This window comes from Oncorhynchus mykiss, chromosome 25, assembly GCF_013265735.2.
Source record: "Oncorhynchus mykiss isolate Arlee chromosome 25, USDA_OmykA_1.1, whole genome shotgun sequence".
Classification (NCBI taxonomy): Eukaryota; Metazoa; Chordata; class Actinopteri; order Salmoniformes; family Salmonidae; genus Oncorhynchus; species Oncorhynchus mykiss.
Window position 1 is genome coordinate 19,840,959 of NC_048589.1, and position 14,909 is coordinate 19,855,867.

Consider the following 14,909-nt stretch of genomic DNA (forward strand, 5'->3'; position numbering starts at 1 on the left):
ATCTTGACACACTGCTCGCTTAACCCGGAAGCCAGCTGCACCAATGTGTCGGAGGAAACACTGTCCAACAGGTGACCAAATTCAGCATGCATGTGCCTGGCCCGCCACAAGGAGTCACTAGAATGCAATAAGACGAGGACATCCCGACCGGCTAAACCCTCCCCTAACCCAGACAACGCTGGACAAATTGTGTGTCTCCCGGTCACGGCCAACTGTGCCACAGCCTGGGATCGTGACCCGGGTCTGTTAGAGCGCTGCGCCACTCGGGAGGCCCACATTTAGAACATTTCAATCGATTGGTCAAAAGCACAGACGACTCTCGGTTGACCAAGTTTTTTTTAAAGTTGAGAACAGCCCTAATGTGGACACTGTTATGTGGTGCATCAGTGAATAAACAAGGGCAAATCAAGATTTTCCAGGAATAGGAGTTAGGTATCTTCTCTGAGCATAGCGATTTGCTAATTGAGAGTGTATAGGCCAATGAGAATCGGTGTGTGTACTGCAGTATGTAAATTAGGATAGGAAATGGTACATTGGAGAATGTAACAACATAGGACTAGGCCTTAACATTATGTGGTTGCACTTTTTTGGGGGGGTGAAAGATTTTATTTATGATTACGATTTTTTAAATCCAAAACATCCATGTACAAACAACAACAAGCAGACGCACACAAACATCCACAACATCATCCCCGCCCAGACCCACCTCCTTACACCCCCATCTTCAGCACTCGTATTACTCTCCGCCACATGACTTCAAACCGCACCATTTTTTATCTCTCCGTCGCCAACGCACATTTAGATAATAAAGCATTTGACCTTTCCATTGTGTTAACGATTTATTTCCAGTCAAGTATACGTTTTCTCAAGATGATTGATGAGAAAAGTATCGTCCAACACATCAGGTATCTCACTGCACCCTCAAGCTTGATGCCCTCAATCTCACACAATTTATCAATGAACCTACCAGATATAACCCCAAATCCGTAAACATGGGCACCCTCATAGATATCATCCTAACTAACTCACCCTCCAAAAACACCTCTGCTGTTTTCAACCAAGATCTCAGCGATCAGTGCCTCATTGCCTGCATCCGTAATGCGTCTGCGAGCAAACGACCACCCCTCATCACTGTCAAACGCTCCCTAAAACACTTCTGCGAGCAAGCCTTTCTAAATGACCTGGCCCGAGTATCCTGGAAGGATATTGACCTCATCCCGACAGTAGAGGATGCCTGGTTATTCTTTAAAAGTGCCTTCCTCACCATCTTAAATAGGTATGCCCCATTCAAAAAATGTAGAACCAGGAATAGATATTGCCCTTGGTTGACTCCAGACCGGTCTGCCCTTGACCAGCACAAAAACATCCTGTGGTGTTCTGCATTAGCATCGACTAGCCCCCATGATATGCAACTTTTCAGGGAAGTTAGGAACCAACATACACAGGCAGTTAGGAAAGCTAAGGTTAGCTTTTTTAAACAGAAATTTGCATCCTGCAGTACAAACTCAAAACAATTCTGGGACACTGTAAAGTCCATGGAGAATAAGAGCACCTCCTCCCAGCTGCCCACTGCTCTGAGGCTAGGAAACACTGTTACAACCGACAAATCCACTATAATTGAGAATTTCAATAAGCATTGCTCTACAGCTGGCCATGCTTTCCACCTGGCTACCATTACCCCAGTCAACTGCCCGGCACCCTCCACAGCAACCCGCCAAAGCCTCCACCATTTCTCCTTCACCCATATCCAGATAGCTGGTGTTCTGAAAGAGCTGCAAAATCTGGACCCCTACAAATCAGCTGGGCTAGACAATCTGGACCCTCTCTTTCTAAAATGATCTGCCGAAATTGTTGCAACCCCTATTACTAGCCTGTTCAACCTCTCTTTCGTATCGTCTGAGATTCCCAAAGATTGGAAAGCTGCCGCGGTCATCCCCCTCTTCAAAGGTGGAGACACTTTAGACCCAAACTGCTACAGACCCATATCTATCCTACCCTGAATCTCTAAGGTCTTCGAAAGCCAAGTTAACAAACAGATGAATGACCATGCACCTCAGCCACGCTCAAGGTCCTTAACGATATCATAACCGCCATCGATAAGAGACATTACTTTGCAGCTGTATTCATCGACCTGGCCAAGGCTTTCGACTCTGTCAATCACCACCTTCTTATTGGCATACTCTTTCTCAAATGATTGCCTCGCCTGATTCACCAACTACTTCTCTGGTCGGAGGGCCCATTGTCCGGACCTCTGGCAGTCTCCATGGGGGTGCCACAGGGTTCAATTCTCGGGCCGACTCTCTTCTCTGTATACATCAATGATGTCGCTCTTGCTGCTGGTGATTCTCTGATCCACCTCTATGCAGATAACACCATTCTGTATACTCCTGGATCTTCTTTGGACACTGTGTTAACTAACCTCCAGATGAGCTTCAATGCCATACAACTCTCCTTCCGTGGCCTCCAACTGCTCTTAAACCCAAATAATACTAAATGCATGCTATTCAACTGATCATTGCCCGCACCTGCCCGCCCAGCCAGCATCACTACTCTGGACGGCTCTGACTTAGAATACGTGGATAACTACAAATACCTAGGTGTCTGGCTAGACTGTAAACTCTCCTTCCAGACGCACATTAAGCATCTCCAAAATTAAATCTAGAATCGGCTTCCTATTTCGCAACAAAGCATCCTTCACTCATGCTGCCAAATATACCCTCGTAAAACTGACCATCCTACCGATCCTTGACTTGGGCGATGTCATCTATAAAATAGCCTCCAACACTCTACTCAGCAAACTGGATGTAGTCTATCACAGTGCCACCCGTTTTGCCACCAAAGCCCCATACACTACTCACCACTGCGACCTATACGCTCTCGTTGGCTGGCCCTCGCTTCATACTCGTCGCCAAACCCACTGGCTACAAGTTATCTACAAGTCTCTGCTAGGTAAAGCCCCGCCCTATATCAGCTCGCTGGTCACCATAGCAGCACCCACTCGTAGCACGCACTCCTGCAGGTATATCTCACTGGTCACCCCCAAAGCCAATTCCTCTTTGGTCGCCTTTCCTTACAGTTCTCTGCTGCCACTGACTGGAACGCTGCAAAAAGATTCCCATCTCCCTCACTAGCTTTAAGAACCAGCTGTTAGAGCAGCTCACGGAGCACTGCACCTGTTCATAGCCCATCTGTATACAACCCATCTATCTACCTCATCCCCAAACTGTATTTATTTATTTTGCTCCTTTTGCACCACAGTATCTCTACTTGCACATCCATCTTTTGCACATCTACCATTCCAGTGTTTAATTGCTATATTGTAATTACTTCTCCCTTATCTTACCTCATTTGCACTCACTGTTTATAGACTTTGTTTGATTTTTTCTACTGTATTATTGACTGTATGTTTTGTTCATTCCATGTGTAACTCTGTGTTGTTGTATGTGTCGAACTGCTATGCTTTATCTTGGCCAGGTCGCAGTTGCAAATGAGAACTTGTTCTCAACTAGCTTACCTGATTAAATAAAGGTGAAATAAATAAATAATAAATAAATAAGCCATGTCTTGACATATGCAGACAGACGGATTAAAAGTACATTTACATTGTAATATTCTGACAGACAATTTTCTAACTCCTCCAATAACTTTTGGGCTTTATAGCATTCCCAGAAGGCATGGATTATTGAGTCATTGTTCGTTTTACAGTTAAGACATGACCCGTTGCGCTGTAGAATGTACCATGCGCATCTTCAATATGTACCCATTGTTCCTCTTTAATCGATTTAACTATATATTACAAGTAAAATCCCTGAGTGGCGAGTTGATACAATTCCAGGTCTGGAAGGTTAAAACTAGAGGTCGACCGATTATGATTTTTCAACGCCGATACCGATTATTGGAGGACCAAAAAAAGCTGATACCGATTAATTGGCTGATTTAAAAAAAATATATTTATAATAATGACAACTACAACAATACTGAATGAACACTTATAATACATCAATAAAAATCCATTTAGCCTCAAATAAATAATGAAACATGTTCAATTTGGTTTAAATAATGCAAAAACAAAGTGTTGGAGAAGAAAGTAAAAGTGCAATATGTGCCATGTAAAAAAGCTAACGTTTAAGTTCCTTGCTCAGAACATGAGAACATATGAAAGCTGGTGGTTCCTTTTAACATGAGACTTAAATATGCCAAGGTAAGAGGCTTTAGGTTGTAGTTAATATAGTATTTAAAGGACTATTTATCTCTATACTATTTGTATTTCATATACCTTTGACTATTGGATGTTCTTATAGGCACTTTAGTATTGCCAGTGTAACAGTATAGCTTCCGTCCCTCTCCTCGCCCCTACCTGGGCTCAAACCAGGAACACATTGACAACAGCCACCCTCGAAGCATCGTTACCCATCGCTCCACAAAATCCGCGGCCCTTGCAGAGCAAGGGGAACAACTACCCCAAGTCTCAGAGGGAGTGACGTTTGAAACGCTATTAGCGCGCACCCCGCTAACTAGCTAGCCATTTCACATTGGTTACACCAGCCTAATCCCGGGAGTTGATAGGCTTGAAGTCATAAACAGCTCAATGCTTGAAGCACAGTGAAGAGCTGCTGGCAAAACGCAAGAAAGTACTGTTTGAATGAATGCTTACGAGCCTGCTGCTGCCTACCATCGCTCAGTCAGACTGCTCTATCAAATATCAAATCATAGACTTAATTATAACATAATAACACACAGAAATACGAGCCTTTGGTCATTAATATGGTAGAATCCGGAAACTATCATTTTGAAAACAAAACGTTTATTATTTCAGTGAAATACGGAACCGTTCCGTATTTTATCTAATGGGTGTCATCCCTAAGTCTAAATATTCCTGTTACATTGTACAACCTTCAATGTTATGTCATAATTACGTAAAATTCTGGCAAATTAGCAATGAGCCAGGCGGCACAAAATGTTGCCTACTAACCTACTAATATTGCCTACTAACCTGGTTTTCGTTTAGCTAAATATGCCGGTTTAAAAATATATACTTTGGTGTATTGATTTTAATAAAGACATTGGTGTTAATGGCTAGGTACACGTTGGAGCAACGACAGTCCTTTTTCACGAATGCGCACCGCATCGATTATATGCAACGCAGGACACGCTAGATAAACTAGTAATATCATCAACCATGTGTAGTTAACTAGTGATTATGATTGATTGATTGTTTTCTATAAGATAAGTTGAATGCTAGCTAGCAACTTACCTTGGCTTCTTACTGCATTCGCGTAACAGGCAGGCTCCCCGTGGAGTGCAATGAGAGGGAGGTGGTTAGAGCGTTGGACTAGTTAACTGTAAGGTTGCAAGATTGAATCCCAGAGCTGACAAGGTAAAAATCTGTCATTCTGCCCCTGAATAAGGCAGTTAAACCCACCGTTCCTAGGTCGTCATTGAAAATAAGAATGTGTTCTTAACTGACTTGCCTTGTTAAATAAAGGTGTAAAGAAATATTTTTTTAAATTGGCCAAATCGGTGTCCAAAAATACCGATTTCCGATTGTTATGAAAACTTGAAATCGGACCCAATTAAATCGGCCATTCCTATTAATCGGTTGACCTCTAGTTAAAACCACCCTCCGACTTAGGAAGATGTAAAACTTTCCCTTTTATTCTATGAGTTCTATTTGCCCATATAAAGTCTTATGACTGAGTATACTTGTTTAAAGAATCTATTCTAATCTATTATTTTTATTATTTCCATAATTATTTTTCCCCCCCATGCAAATCTTCTATCCTGAGATTTTAGAGTATTCTGAAAATATCTTTAGCAAAGGGGGCAATGAGTTTTCAATATTGTCTGGTACAGTGTATTCAGAAAGTATTCAGAACCCCTTCTCTTTTTCCACATTTGGATACATTACAGCCTTATTCTACAATGGATAAATAAAAATCCTCAATCTACACATAATACACCATAATGACAAAGCGAAAAAAAAGAAGGAAAAAAAATGCCTTATTTACATAAGAATTCATACCCTTGCTATTAGACTATTAGTTTCCACTGATCATCCTTGAGATGTTTCTACAACTTGGGAGTCCACCTGTGGTAAATTCAATTGATTGGACATGATTTGGAAAGGCACACACCGGTCTATATAAAGTCCCACAATTGACAGTGCATGTCAGAGCAAAAACTAAGCCATGAGGTCAAAGGAATTGTCCGTAGAGCTCTGAGACAGGATTGTGTCGAGGCACAGATCTGGGGAAGGCTACCAAAACATTTCTGCAGCATTGAAGGTCCCCAAGAATACAGTGGCCTCCATCATTCTTAAATGGAAAAAGTTTGGAACCATCAAGAATCTTCCTAGAGCTGGTTGCCCAGCTAAACTGAGCAATAGGGAGAGAAGGGCCTTGGTCAGGGAGGTGACCAAGAACCCAATGGTCATTCTGATAGAGCTCCATGGTTCCTCTGTGGAGATGGGATAACCTTCCAGAAGGACAACCGGCACTTCACCAATGAGGCCTTTATGGTAGATTGGCCAGAATGAAGCCACTCCTCAGTAAAAGGCAGATGGCAACCCACTTAAAGTTTACCAAAAGGAACCTAAGGGACTTTGACCATGAGAAACAAGATTATCTGGTCTGATGAAACCAAGATTGAACTATTTGACATGAATGCCAAGCGTCTAGTCTGGAGGAAACCTGGCATCGGCAGGGACTGGGAGACTAGTTAGGATCGAGGGAAAGAAGAACGGAGCAAAGTGCAGAGAGATCCTTGATGAAAACCTGCTCCAGAGAGCTCAGGACCTCAGACTGGGGCGAAGGTTCACCTTCCACCAGGACAACGACCCTTAGCACACAGCCAAGACAATGCAGGAGTGGCTTCGGGACAAGTCTCTGAATGTCCTTGAGTGACCCAGCCAAAGCCCGAACTTGAACCCGATCGAGCATCTCTGGAGAGACCCGAAAATAGCTGTGCAGTGACGCTCCTCATCCAACCTGACAAAGCTTAAGAGGATCTGCAGAGAATGGGAGAAACTTCCAAAATACAGGTCTGGCAAGCTTGTAGCGTCATAGCCAAGAAGACTTGAGGCTGTAATCGCTGTTAAAAGTCCTTCAACAAAGTACTGAATGCACTGTTTGAGCATTGTTAAACTTATGGGTATGTAATCAGCAGGGGACTGTCACATATTTTCTTGGTTTTAATATAACTGTTTGATACATGGAATTAGAAAGCACTGAACTGAGTGACATGTGTTGTCCTTTGTGTAAATAGGGGTGGTACTTTGTCCCAAAATGATAAATATAATTCTATGGGAAATCCATGCATTCCTGGTGCTTTTCTCTGTCCGAATGTTTTAACAGTGTATCATATTTATATTTGGGTGATATCTTTTTTTAGTGATCATTTTTTGTCTGCTGATAATTCAGGGATACAAACTGGTGAGGGCCCAAACATTTGACACTTTTTTTTTGGGGGGGGGGGGGGGGGGGGTTGAAACATACAAAAAATCCCTGCTAGGGGGAAATGCAGGTTAACTAATTAAACAACAAAGAATATGATCTACATGATCAGTCTCTGTGTGTAAAATAAAAAGTGGTAAATGTGAACCTAACTCACAGCTAAAAAATGTAAAGAAAGCAATCCAATGTCATTTGTTGCCTAAAGTTTACTGCAAATGACACTCAAGTCTTGAGAAAAAAACAATACATTAATATTGCAGCCATGACAGCCTTTATAATAGAACGCTCGTGACCACACACACATATAAATATTGCACTTGAGAAACAAACATATTAAAAGTAGAAATAGAATGAAACAAACAGGCATTCTATTCTTGCTCTATTATAGTGGCCACTATAGCAGACATCGGTCAAGTGCACAAAGCTACATGTGTGCAAAAATAATTTTCACCGAGTAAAAAAACTATAATCCCCCTCACACACACACACACACACACACACACACACGTGTTACTGTCAAATTCAACACAACAAAAACCATATCTGTGGGCTACACTGCACATTATTACATTGTACACTTTCTGCCTGTGGACATCTGTTCTACAATGTGCCTGCAGAGCATGATACCCTTTGTTGGCATAATTGATCTCTTTCAGGCAGAGAGGACACCTGGCTTACCCCTTGTTATCCACTGTATTGAAAAAGTGAGAAAGAGAGAAAGTGTTGTGTTCCTTTCACCTCTATAGTGGCATCCAGCTTAAGCCAGGCCCAGCTCCAGCTACACTTGATCCCTGAATCCACTTGTTTAACAAACAACGCTTCATTTCACCTCATTTTCTCATTATGAAAATTAACCACATTCTGTAGAGGGAAAACATTAGTTAACAGATAGTGGTTAGTTCTTTTTTTTTAACCTATATTTAACTAGGCAAGTCAGTTAAGAAAAAATCTTATTTTCAATGACGGCCTAGGACCAGTGGGCTAATTGCCTTGTTCAGGGGGAAAACGACAGATTCTTACCTTATCAGCTCAGGGATTCGATCTAGCAACCTTTTGATTGCTCTAACCACTAGGCTATGCTCTAACCACTAGGCTACCTGCCGCCCCAGATAACGTTAACATTTCACACAGATTGCCAGGGTTCAGTAAGCAACTAACGCGTTATAACTTGAGGAACGGCAAGGAATCGTATACCAGGTAATACTATAGCGAATGGTTAGGTTACTGTTTGCTCATCTGATGTGTTCTCTAAATTATTTGTAGAGATGCCATTTTTTTTCAGACTCTTTGAAGGTTCCTTGAATTTGCCTTTTTTATTGCTACGTCTGTCAAACTTATCAACTGTATTATTTAGGTCTCATGCTAAGATAATAGTTCCTGTCTGGATTTGACCTAATATAGCTTAAATTCCATCTAAAAACACCAGATTTGTCTATTAAATCAATGTGTAATCTTTTACCATGTAAGATACAATTCAACATTAGAAAATGTCCTTTTTGGTCTGTGTGTTAGGATATAACAGAAAAGGGTGTATTTATCAAGCATGCCCACACCACTGCTGTTACTACAGTAGGTGGCAGTAGGGCTGGGCGATATGGCCTAAAACTCATATCTCCATTTTTAAAAAACTTATAAGTGATTCAAGATATATATATATATATATATATATCTAAATAAGCTTTGTTGTACAATTAAAAGGTCAAATACACCAAAATTATAATGAATTGAGTGCTTGTGAAATTACACCTAGGCTGAATATATATGCCTTCCACAACCACTAATAAATGTCATTATTTTATCAAAAATAGTTGTACCTTTTTTTTTTCAATAATCACCGATTTGGCTTTCAGGTCTGTCTATAAAAATGCTATTTTTGTAACAAATGTAACCAAAACCATGCATAATGCACATTCAGTAATAATGGTTTATATAAAATGAACACCGGTCTCATAAACAATCTGTCAAACACAAGCCCATGTGCTAATGAGTAGCCAGCTAATATTTAGATTTCATGTTCAGCCAACTTGGATCTAGGTAAAATTCCACTAACAAGGCAAAACATTGTAATTGTTATGAACACACCCTTCTGTCCGTCTCCAACTGTTTGAACAGCGTGCTAGCCTGTCCACTTTGTTCAGATGTTGAAATAAGTGGCCTACCTTATTTCTCAGAATGAGAACGGGTTGCCAATTCCTTATAATTGTTTTATGCTTATTGCACATTTATAAAAGACAGACTAAACAGCTAGTATAACAATCTTTATTTGACTAAAATGCTGCTAGTGATACGTGGTACCGTAACCCGTGGGCACGCAACGAACTAAGCATACATTTTCCAGAATAATTGTTCATTGGTACATCCGTTTTATTAGTGTCTGCTCTGCTTGAAATGTAAGGAGTTGAAACATAAACAAGGTATGGTTCGAGAGGTTCACGTTTCCTCTATTACAGTAAAATAATGTCTCAATGTGTTTCGGTGTCCATATGAACGATTCCGTTGGACCAAACCTCAAATAGCAAGTTGAAACCGTTTGTCAGAAAAGAAGAAGTGATCTCCCATCTTAGTTGTTGTGAGTGGTAGGGGGAGGAGCTTTGGAGAAAGAGGCGAAGCGAGAAGTTTCACCTCGTCATTATATACAGATCTCTGGTGTAAATGGGAAGGTGCACAGCACAGACGGAGCGAACGAGACCAAAAAGACAACATGAAAACAAGCAGACAAACGCTCATAAAAACAAAAAATACAACAACAACAAATTATTCTGCGATACAGGCATTTGGAATATCAGGCAAAAACATTCATTTTAATGAATTAGATATAACGCCCAGCCCTAGGTGGCAGCATAGACCTCTCCAACCCTGGCTCCTCTTTAAATATTACATTTCTCCTTTTTTGAAATGTAACGCTTGCAGGAAAACCACATCTGCTGACAGTCTCTAAAGTGTTCAATCACTAAGTGTTCAATCTCTAAGTGTTCAAGAACCATATGCTTTTTCCCCATCATGAAGCCTGTGCACATTCCATGTAATCAATCAAATGTATTTATAAAGCTCTTCTTACATCAGCTGATGTCACAAAGTGCTGTACAAAAACCCAGCCTAAAACCCCAAACAACAAGCAATGCAGGTGTAGAAGCACGGTGACCAGGGAAGACTCCCTAGAAAGGCCGGAACCTAGGAAGAAACCAGGCTATGAGGGGTGGCCAGTCCTCTTCTGTCTGTGCCGGGTGGAGATTATAACAGAACATGGCCAAGATGTTCAAATGTTCACAGATGACCAGCAGGGTCAAATAATAATAATCACAGTGGTTGTAGAGGGTGCAACAGGTCAGCACCTCAGGACTAAATGTAATAAATTGGATTTTGTTAACCACTCAAAATACACTCAAAGTTAACCAGATAAAACATTTTAGCAGTTGTATAAGGGCAGTGGGCCATTTCATGAAATGGAAGAGTCATTGTATGAATACATCGTTATTGTATACATTACATCTATAGAGCATGTGAGCATGCAAGCTGAACAGACATTTAACAGAAAACATACAAAAAACGAAGTAAAGTACTTTTGTACTTTGAGGTGCTATGCCTTTTTAGGGCTTTTAAGCTCCAACTCCTCTTCTAGTGTACCAAGAGTCTAAGGATTATGTCATTGTACATAGATGAGTGGAGGCCTGACACACACCTAAGAGAAGTGTCTAATGCCTTCCCATTCACCCCGCCCCAATCCCCCAGAAAGAGCCCCCCTCCACTCTCACGAATAACCACCATTGAATCTTAGCTGTAATGACAAATTCAACATCCTCTCCTAATCGATCCAGAACTCTTACTCATTTTACAGCAGGTTTGCAAGTCACAAAAGTAAATTAAATGACATTGTAGTATAGTTAAATACTTCTCTCTCTCCCAAGCCAAACCCATTCCTCTCTACCTCCCTGCTTTCTACCCCCTTTACCCAAGCAAAGCTTGTCCCAACCTCCCATCCTTGCCCATCCAAGCTAAGCTTGTCCCAATCTCCCATCCCTGCCCACCCAAGCTAAGCTTGTCCCTACCTACCATCCTGTCCTACCCTCCCTCCCTACCTCTCTGACACACTTACACCCATCAACTTACTCATCCATTCCCGCCCAACATATACCCTATGCATCAACACACCCATTCTCTCCCACCCTCCTACACATATTCACCATCCATCACCAGTTTTAACCAGTAGGTAGCCTAGCGGTTAAGAGCGTTGGGCCAGTAACCGAAAGGTCACTGGTTCGAATCCCTGATCCCTTGACCGAGGCACTGAACCCTAATTGCTCCTGTAAGTCGCTCTGGATAAGAGTGCCTGCTAAATGACCAAAACATATATATACAGTGCCAGTTAAACGTTCATTCAAGGCTTTTATTTAATTTTTTACATTGTAGAATAATAGTGAAGACATCAAAACTATGAAATAACACATATGGAATCATGTAGTAAGGAAGATGGAGCTAGCATGTTGGAGTGAACGGCTGTGTGAGAGAGGCTCCTGCAACTGTTTTGCGAAACAATCTAACTTAACCTACTTTACAGCACTTTTTACAACATAAGTCTCTTTCTAATACAATATTGTAACTTTGTATGTGAACATGCCGAGTAAATAGGCGACTAAAGGACAATAAATCCTCATCGGAGCCCTTCTCCCCACCAAACAACAAGACAGACATGGCGGAATGCACAGGTAACAACGTGACACTTACAGAACTTACCCGAGCTCTGGGAGAACTACGTGTTGCTATAGCTGAGGATTTTAAGGCTACTATTTCTGAACTGGACACCAAAATCGAGAGCACCATTCAATCAGTTGCTTCTTTGCCTGTTGTCCCCGTGCCTGGACCGGGCCAACGTCCTCACCCAGTAATCACCTGTTGTCACAGTTTCAAGACCAAGGATCATATGAGGCTCGAATGAGGGGTAACCTGTTACATAAAGGACATCCCTTCCGTGTCTATGATGATTACGTGCCCGATGTGGCGAAGCATCAGGTCGGCTTCAGAGACGTCACGACCAAACTCTACAAACTCCATCTTGGCCCAGCCTTGCTCTTCCCTGCCAGACTCAGAATTACCCCTCCTTCTGGTGAGAAGATCTCTCCTCGGTTATGGACGCAGAGAATTTTAACCGGGAATATGCACCAATCCCCCGTGCGGGTTAGATTGCCTTGTCATTGTGTGTTAGGGTGTGGTGTGCTCATGGACTCAAATCCATACTATGTCATAGCGGATGAAACCTTATTAAACTGTCTCAGCAAGGGCTGCCGACGGAAGTTTTATTGACGCTCCCGGACATGTAAGATGCTTAGCCGGCCAATGGAGGGCGGTTAGAGCTTTCATTCCGGCTGGAAGACTGACCTGTCGTTGAAGTTTAGAGGATGCCTGTTTGAGTGGCTTGTTGGGTTTGATCATTGACACTTTTGGATGGATATACTTATACCACCCATTTTTGTTTTGTTTCATTATTTCTCAATTCTTAGATTATTCCTACATTATTCTTATTATCATATCATTTATTGGCGGTGATGGTTAGGTCGGGGCAGATGGGGTGGCATTAGACACCTGGATATCATGCTGGGTTCTGTCATTACGGCGGGCCGCTCTGCCGTCCTGCTTCTGTCATTACGGCGGGCCGCTCTGCCGTTCTGCTTCTGTCATTACGGCGGGCCGCTCTGCTTCTGTCATTACGACGGGCCGCTCTGCCGTTCTGCTTCTGTCATTACGGCGGGCCGCTCTGCTTCTGTCATTACAGCGGACCATTCTACTTCTGTCATTACGGCGGGCCGCTCTGCCGTTCTGCTTCTGTCATTACGGCGGGCCGCTCTGCTTCTGTCATTACGACGGGCCGCTCTGCCGTTCTGCTTCTGTCATTACGGCGGGCCGCTCTGCCGTTCTGCTTCTGTCATTACGGCGGGCCGCTCTGCTTCTGTCATTACGACGGGCCGCTCTGCCGTTCTGCTTCTGTCATTACAGTGGACCGTTCTGCTTCTGTCATTACAGCGGGCTGATCTGCTTCTGTCATTACAGCGGACCGCTCTGCTTCTGTCATTACAGCGGACCATTCTACTTCTGTCATTACAGCGGACCGCTCTGCTTCTGTCATTACAGCGGACCATTCTACTTCTGTCATTACGGCGGGCCGCTCTGCCGTTCTGCTTCTGTCATTACGGCGGGCCGCTCTGCTTCTGTCATTACGACGGGCCGCTCTGCCGTTCTGCTTCTGTCATTACAGTGGACCGTTCTGCTTCTGTCATTACAGCGGGCTGATCTGCTTCTGTCATTACAGCGGACCGCTCTGCTTCTGTCATTACAGCGGACCATTCTACTTCTGTCATTACAGCGGACCGCTCTGCTTCTGTCATTACAGCGGACCATTCTACTTCTGTCATTACAGCGGACCGCTCTGCTTCTGTCATTACAGCAGACCGCTCTGCTTCTGTCATTACAGCGGACTGATCTGCCGTTTTGCTTCTGTCATTACAGCGGACTGATCTGCCGTTCTGCTTCTGTCATTACAGCGTACTGATCTGCCGTTCTGCTTCTGTCATTACAGCGGACTGATCTGCTTCTGTCATTACAGCGGACCGCTCTGCTTCTGTCATTACAGCGGACCGTTCTGCTTCTGTCATTACAGAGGACCGCTCTGCTTCTGTCATTACAGCGGGCTGATCTGCCCTTCTGCTTCTGTCATTACAGCAGACCGCTCTGCTTCTGTCATTACAGCGGACCGCTCTGCTTCTGTCATTACAGCGGACCGCTCTGCTTCTGTCATTACAGCGGACCGCTCTGCTTCTGTCATTACAGCGGACCGCTCTGCTTCTGTCATTACAGAGGACCGCTCTGCTTCTGTCATTACAGCGGACCGCTCTGCTTCTGTTATTACAGCGGACCGCTCTGCTTCTGTCATTACAGCGGGCTGATCTGCCATTCTGCTTCTGTCATTACAGCGGGCTGATCTGCCATTCTGCTTTTGTCATTACAGCGGGCTGATCTGCCATTCTGCTTCTGTCATTACAGCAGACCGCTCTGCTTCTGTCATTATAGCGGACCGCTCTGCTTCTGTCATTATAGCGGACCGCTCTGCTTCTGTCATTACAGCGGACCGCTCTGCTTCTGTCATTACAGCGGACCGCTCTGCTTCTGTCATTACAGCGGGCTGATCTGCCATTCAGCTTCTGTCATTACAGCAGACCGCTCTGCTTCTGTCATTACAGCGGACCGCTCTGCTTCTGTCATTACAGTGGACCGCTCTGCTTCTGTCATTACAGCGGACCGCTCTGCTTCTGTCATTACAGCGGACCGCTCTGCTTCTGTCATTACAGCGGACCGCTCTGCTTCTGTCATTACAGCGGACCGCTCTGCTTCTGTCATTACAGCGGACCGCTCTGCTTCTGTCATTACAGCGGACCGCTCTGCTTCTGTCATTACAGCGGACCGCTCTGC

The 14,909-nt window shown here is 43.4% G+C and overlaps 1 protein-coding gene across 2 annotated transcripts in view; it reads right to left on the reverse strand.

Moving 5' to 3' along the window:
* Window positions 1-14,909, reverse strand: part of LOC110505533 (apoptosis-resistant E3 ubiquitin protein ligase 1) — a 34,973-nt gene that overhangs the window by 13,050 nt on the left and 7,014 nt on the right. The gene's annotated exons all lie outside the window — the stretch shown is intronic.